Below are 8,083 nucleotides of genomic sequence, written 5' to 3'. Positions count from 1 at the left end.
CCATTGTTGCCCAAATAACCATTGTCATCATTCATGCCCAAATAACCATTATTCATATCCATGTGACTTATGACTTGAGTATCCCATCAATTGTTGATCATAATTCGCGATTTTTGACATCAAGTAGTCACACAAAGCATCATACTCCGCCATCTAGCTTAATCACACCACAAACAAACAAACGTTTTCCGAATACAAGCAAATATAAACAAAAAGTAACTTTTGCAAGAATAAAATTCTTACAAAAGGATCGAACAACTAAAAGTTTAAACCAACTACCCATCTTAGCTAACCACTCCCCGGCAGCGGCGCCAAGAAAGTGTTGATGTGTGCGTGACAAAACATCTTTTACCCTCTAAATTTATACATGATTCAAACACTACAAATAAGCACACACAACTAACGAGCACTTAGAACCCGGTTATTATAGTACTTTAATGTAAGTATTCATTTCAAGTTCGTCCCAAGAGAGTGGTGTAAGTTGGATAATTGAAACTATTAATTGTCCTAGGGTTTGTTTGATATAGGGGGGGGGGGGGGGGGGTTTGATTGATTTTGATTAACAACTAAAACTTGCACAATTAAACAAACTTAAACTTAACAAGTAAACTAGTAGCAAGTAACAAGTAACGAGATATTAAGACTTAAATCCAATTAACTAAGACGTGCTCACTTATCCAATCCTCCCTATGTTTGGCTGGCCCCGTTTTGCCTATTTTGCTATCTCATTAGTTGTTAAACTATTGAATATTTAGCATCACTACTAAACCTTAAATCAAATGATACTCCGCGAATTCACATAAGCTTTATATCCTAGGATCGAGTTAAGCATGATTTGGTCATTGAGATTGAGCTTGGGTTGAAATCACTTAAAACCCCCAACTATCGAAATCACTTAAGATAATCGGAATTATTATGTTGACTAGACGCTAATTGAAAACCAACCTAGATCAAGAACACAATCACTTGCAATTCCTAAGCTAGTTGTCTAGATCACCTAAGGTGTTGAAGCACACATTGATTCACTTCTCAAATCACTAAGAGAGCTACTCAATATATGTAATCAAAGTCAAGCCTAAAACAAACTCATATCAATGGATCTTTAGCTAACTCAACAACACATGATCATGTAACTCATTCAAACAACATTATTCAATTGATTAAGGGCAAATCTTATGCATTAGAGATTCATAGATAAGCAAACACAAATGATTTAGCAAACATAGCAAAGATTACACTAGCAATAAGCATAAAAACATCAACAAACATCATCTTCAGTGATTACAAGTAATTAGTTTAAAGCTAGATGAAGAAAAACAAAGATTACAACTAATTAGTGCAAAATGAGTAGAGTAAAGTGGAGATTACAACCCAAAATGATAAAGAGAAGAAGATCTAAGCTATAATCATAAGATAAACAAGAACAAAATTAATTAAGACTAAAGCATTCATCATTACAAGTAGAGAAAATAAGAACAAGTGCTAAAATGGAAAGGAAATTACAAAATGGAGAATGGATGATGTAGATCTAGCATCTTGCTTTAGTAATCTTCAATTTGGAATATGAAATTAGGCTTTGATCTTGATGGAGTCATGATTGGAACCCTTTTAAGGCTCCAAAATGGCCTAAGGAACCAGCTCTCTAACTCAAAAACCCAAATTTTTTTTATAGGTCGACTGAATTTTTTGGCTGAATCTGCTCCAGGAGCGGTGCTTTTGGAACAGGATCGACGCTTTTGGGAGGACAGGAGCGGCGCTTTTGGAACATAGGAGCGACACTTTTGTGCTCGAGCGGCACTTTTGGCCACTGATCTTTTTAACACATGTTTTAGCACATAGGGGCGCCGCTTTTGACCTTAGGAGCGCCGCTTTTGACCCTGGAACTTCATTTTCACTCCAAAACTTCACTTGGTTCATTCCTTTGGCGCAAGGGTTGATTCCTTAGCATAAATATGAACTTTTAAACCGCTTTTGTCCCGAAACAACTAAATACCACAAACCGTTCACTAATCATCACAACCCGTATTGAAATGCCACAAAAGTAAGGAGATATTGCGAAGATAAATATGTATATTTTGAGCAATATCAAATCCCCCACACTTGAACATTGCTTGTCCTCAAGCAATATAGGATCAAGCACTCTAAATTCAACCATCAATACCCAAACTAGTAGTCGCAAGCTCAAATACAATAATGATCAAACCAAACTTGCATTTTAAATAAATATGGCCAAAATGCAAAGTATTACCTAAAAGCACTTGCCATTCTTTAAATCATCACTTGAACTTGAGACTTGGGCATACTCTTCAATCAACAATCAAAAACGATCTTCAATCTTCTCAAACTCAAACCTTCAAGCAATAACATCATCAACTTCAAACAATCTCTTCAACTAGCACATCTTCAAGTCTTCAATCCACAAATACCAACACAATCACACTTCAAGCCTAAATCTACCCAAATCAACCATTCCTTGGTCTAAGTCAACTTCATCTACAAGAAGGTCATCAAACACCAATCACAAAGTATCAAATCATTACAAACTCGAACTGAACCTCCTTGACCTTGACCAAATATGTAGGATTCACGAGATAGCCATAAACTCATCAAACAAATCGATTATATCAAATATAAGCCTACTCGAACAAACTCAAAGTCTACCCAAAATATGTAAAATGCACCCCGAAATGAAAGGGCCATGAAAATTGTACACATCACCACTAATCATGAAATGCATCGTGTAAAGAATACGCTTCCAAAAAGAATGCTCACCTCATCAACCCGCAATGGATATCCCTCTTCCACCTCCTTGCCCCAAAAAACCTATAATCGTCAATTCCAATAATGATCGTCAATTCCAAATATATGCCGTCAATTCCAATTGATAATCGTCAATTCCAAGAATAGGGTTAAGGTGGGTGTGCCAAAGGTAAGGGACTGGGTACCCAACCTTTATTTGGTCACCCGGGTACGGGGTAACCGGCACTCATCAAGCTTTCTATCACAACTCTATGGTTTCTCTCATAGTAGGGCAAAAGCATTGACAGAGGTTCGTAGAATTAGGGCCCCACGTGGCTAAATAAGAGAGTCCGCCAATTCTAAATTTTGAAGCACTAGGAAGACTTTAACTTCCTTTAAGAGGATTGAGTTTGACTTGGGAGACTTTACTCCCAAGCTTGGAACAAACATAACTTGGAAGACTTTACTTCCAAGTTTGGAAGACTTTACTTCCAAAATGAGATTATGCTTATCTACTTCCCACATAACAAGCTTTTATGATTATTTTAAGAAAAGGTAGGAAGTAGTTACTACCTTTCCGTTAATTGCATGCGCAAGGGTGCCATAGCTTTTGACTATGGGTTATGTTGTCTAGCAACACTAGCACGAAGTCATTGCTCCTAAAAAGGATAGCACTTTGTGAAGCTCAAGGCTCCTCTTCCCACGGCACTTGGCATAGCTAAATGTAAAATGGTGTAGATTAGGAAGTTTCCTACACCAAGTAAATTAACCATTCAAGTTTATTTTTGAGACATAAGATGGTGGACTTTAACCACCGAATTTTTGAAACTGGGAAGACTTTACTTCCCCCACACTTGAATGGAACTTTAACCATTCAAGTTGAAACTTGGAACCAAAAATGAATGGAACTTTAACCATTCAAAACAAGGTAAATTATGGCTTATTTTGACCAAAACTTTTCAACAATTCATCAAAACACTTGGGAAAGTTTAAATTTAGGTCATAATTTTGTTTAAAGTTAAGTCCACGAGAATTTATCTCTCCCCCCACACTTGAGATCATGTAATGCCCTCATTACATGAAATCAAAATAAAGTAATAAATTCGAGTGGGCAAAATTAGAAAAGAGATAGAAGTACCCGAGACTAAAGGCCATTTCCACAAGTAATTGTCAAATTTCATGAAGTTATCATCACATATCCGCATCGCCATACTTCCTTTAGCTTTGATTTTGATTAACGAGTCTTTATCTTGACTCGTCCCCGTCTCTTTATCTTGACTCGTCCCCGTCTTCTCAACATTCCTTATCGGGGTGGTTCACCCCCACACTTTATCGGACGGCATGCGAAATTGGTGGATAAAGTTCCACGAATCAAGAGAGTGAGCCAATCATTAACCCCTTGGGTGGTGTATAAGAAGAGAATAATATTCTTCATTTGCATGAAGAAGATTGAACCACCCGAAGAGTCAACAATTGACTTTCTTCCAAACATGGTTTTGAACATGAGGTTCGCTTTCTTAATCGGCTCACACAAACATGAATCATCAACCTCGGTTTGCAAAACCTCCTTAAAATCATCTATACCATACCCGAGAGGATTGTTATACACTTTAAAAGCTTCGGGTATGATATTCTCAACTTCATCTCCTTCATCAACATCATCATCCTTATCACAAACATCTTCACCGACCCCGAGTGGATTATCATAGACTTGAAAAACATTGGGCGTTGATAAAGCTTCAATCAATTCATCATTTTCCTCATCACTTTCATCATCTTCATCAAATTCATCATCCTTAATATCTTCATCCTCTTCATCGTCTTCACTCTCATCTTCATCATTGGTTATCAAAGATTCGAGTACTTGTGCAATCTCTACTACGTCGGTCTTGGCATAAAAGCTTACATCATCATAAAAGACCCAATTCCTTGACCGAGAAGTAAAAACTACGGGTGAGGTGGGTGGTGAAATGGTAGTGGATACAAAATCTTCAACAAAAGGGAGCATGGAACACACGGTTTTCTCTAAGCTTTGAAATGAAGCGTGTTGAATGTCTAACATTTCTCTCAAATCTCTTTTTTCTTGAACTAGAGCCTCCATACGGTTAAGGTGGGTTCCCACAACATTTGAGAATAACTCTAGTAAATTCGGATCAATCTCCTCTTGTTGTTGATATTGAAATTGAAATTGAGGAGAATTCCATGTCGAGTTATCCCCCTCATAAAAATAGTCCATTGATTGACCAAAAGAGTCAAAATTAGAAATGGGACCATAATCACAAGGTTGATCCACGGGAACAAAATCATTCATATAACCATTATCATAACCCCCGTCATCATAATAACCATCATAAGTACCAACATAACCATTCGGCTCAACATTAGCTTGCGAAGAATCCATATAACCGTTGTCATTCATACCCAAGTAACCATCATTCATATACCCATAACCATCATTCATACCTAAATAATCACCATTGTTGCCCAAATAACCATTGTCGTCATTCATGCCCAAATAACCATTATTCATATCCATGTGACTTGAGTATCCCATCAACTGTTGATCATAATTTGCTTTTTTGACATCAAGTAGTCACACAAAGCATCATACTCCGCCATCTAGCTTAATCACACCACAAACAAACAAACGTTTTCCGAATACAATCAAATATAAACAAAAAGTAACTTTTGTAAGAACGAAATTCTTACAAAAGGATCGAACAACTAAAAGTTTAAACCAACTACCCAACTTAGCTAACCGCTCCCCGGCAGCGGCGCCAAGAAAGTGTTCATGTGTGCGTGACAATACATCTTTTACCCTCTAAATTTATACATGATTCAAACACTACAAATAAGCACACACAACTAATGAGCACTTAGAACCCGGTTATGATAGTGCTTTAATGTAAGTATTCATTTCAAGTTCGTCCCAAGAGAGCGATGTAAGTCAGATAATTGAAACTATTAATTGTCCTAGGGTTTGTTTGATTGGGGGGGGGGGGGGGTTGATTTTGATTAACAACTAAAACTTGCACAATTAAACAAACTTAAACTTAACAAGTAAACTAGTAGCAAGTAACAAGTAATGAAATATTATGACTTAAATTAAATTAACTAAGACGTGTTCACTTATCCAATCCTCCCTATGCTTGGCTTGCCTCGTGTTTCCTATTTTGCTATCTCATTAGTTGTTGAATTATTGAATATTTAGCATCACTACTAAACCTCAAATCAAATGATACTCCGCGAATTCACATAAGCTTTATATCCTAGGATCGAGTTAAGCATGGTTTGGCCATTGAGATTGAGCTTGGGTTGAAATCACTTAAAACCCTCAACTATCGAAATCACTTAAGATAATCGGCATTATTATGTTGACTAGAGGCCAATTGAAAATCAACCTAGATCAAGAACACAATCACTTGCAATTCCTAAGCTAGTTGTCTAGATCACCTAAGGTGTTGAATTACACATTGATTCACTTCTCAAATCACTAAGAGAGCTACTCAATATATGTAATCAAAGTTAAGCCTAAAACAAACTCATAGCAATGGATCTTTAGCTAACTCAACAACAGATGATCATGTAATTCATTCAAACAACATTATTCAATTGATTAAGGGTTAATTTTATGCATTAGAGATTCATAGATAAGAAAACACAAATGATTTAGCCAAACATAGCAAAGATTACACTAGCAATAAGCATAAAAACATCAATAAACATCATCTTGAGTGATTACAAGTAATTAGTTTAAAGCTAAATGATGAAAAACAAAGATTACAACTAATTAGTGCAAAATGAGTAGAGTAAAGTGGATATTACAACCCAAAATGATAAAGAGAAGAAGATCTAAGCTATAATCATAAGATAAACAAGAACAAAATCAATTAAGACTAAAGCATGCATCATTACAAGTAGAGAAAATAAGAACAAGTGCTAAAATGGAAAGGAAATTACAAAATAGAGAATGGATGATGTAGATCTAGCATCTAGATTCACTAATCTTCAACTTGGAACATGAAATTAGGCTTTGATCTTGATGGAATCATGATTGGAACCCTTTTAGGGCTCTAAAATGGCCTAAGGAAGCAGCTCTCTTACTCAAAAACCCCAAATTTGCTTTTATAGGTAGGCTGAATTTTTTGGCTGAATCAGCTCCAGGAGCGGCGCTTTTGGAACAGGAGCGACGCTTTTGGGAGGACAGGAACGGCGCTTTTGTTCAGGAGCGGCGCTTTTGGAACATAGGAGCGACGCTTTTGTGCTGGAGCGGCGCTTTTGGCCACTGATCTTTTTAACACACGTTTTAGCACATAGGGGCGCCGCTTTTGACCCTGGAACTTCATTTTCACTCCAAAACTTCACTTGGCTCATTCCTTTGGCCCAAGGGTTGATTCCTTAGCATAAATATGAACTTTTAGACCAATTTTATCCCAAAACAACTAAATACCACAAACCGTTCACTAATCATCACAACTCGTATTGAAATGCCACGAAAGTAGGGAGATATTGCAAAGATAAATATGTATATTTTGAGCAATATCAATAACCTTAGACGACAATATGACGATGTGATTAATAACCGCACGGCTACCCTGTATTATGAACATGTTGACTATATAAACTATGCCTCATCTCTTCCCGAGGATGTGGAATACGTTGAGCCACCTGCACCATGTATCGATCCACCTTTGTTTTTACAACAACCGGCACAACTACCCGAGCATATGGAGCAAGATAGAGAGGAAGGATGGAAGAGTGTGTTATGTCGGCATTATCAAAGAGCATTTTTGAAAGTGTTTTTAGTCCCGATCATTGGATGGGATGAGCCTCACTGATTAAATTCAGGTCTGGTGCTCCGTTTGTAATAAAAGCGTATGTACATTTTTCTTTTCTTTTCTTTATTTTCTTTTTTCTTTTAATTTATTTATTAGCTAAATGAACTTTGTGGGTATGTTCACTGCAAGCCCTCACGAGATAAAACTCATCCACCCAAGGGAATCGGGTGGTTTAAAGGCTTGTTGCATACGCTAAGTGCAATCGTGAGCCCTATAGAAGTGGCTAGTTAGGATTTTACGCTTTCTTTTTGTTTTCTTTTATAAGTTGTAACGGAAGGATGAATGTAATCTAATGGAACTCGTGATGATGAATCAAAGTGGTGTGCAATGGTTACTATTGAATAATGAACGTGCGAGTATCTCGGTACTATGTTAAAAATTTTCCTTTTTCTTTTCAATACTCTAAACATGCGTACGAGGGTGTAGCATGATGTAAGTGTGGGGGAGAGGGGAAATTAAAATTTTTGGGATACATGACTTGGATTTGAAGCTTAAAATGAGTAAAA

This window comes from Rutidosis leptorrhynchoides, chromosome 3, assembly GCF_046630445.1.
Source record: "Rutidosis leptorrhynchoides isolate AG116_Rl617_1_P2 chromosome 3, CSIRO_AGI_Rlap_v1, whole genome shotgun sequence".
Classification (NCBI taxonomy): domain Eukaryota; kingdom Viridiplantae; phylum Streptophyta; class Magnoliopsida; order Asterales; family Asteraceae; genus Rutidosis; species Rutidosis leptorrhynchoides.
The sequence above is the reverse complement of the archived record's forward strand: the minus strand, read 5'-3'. Positions refer to the sequence as shown.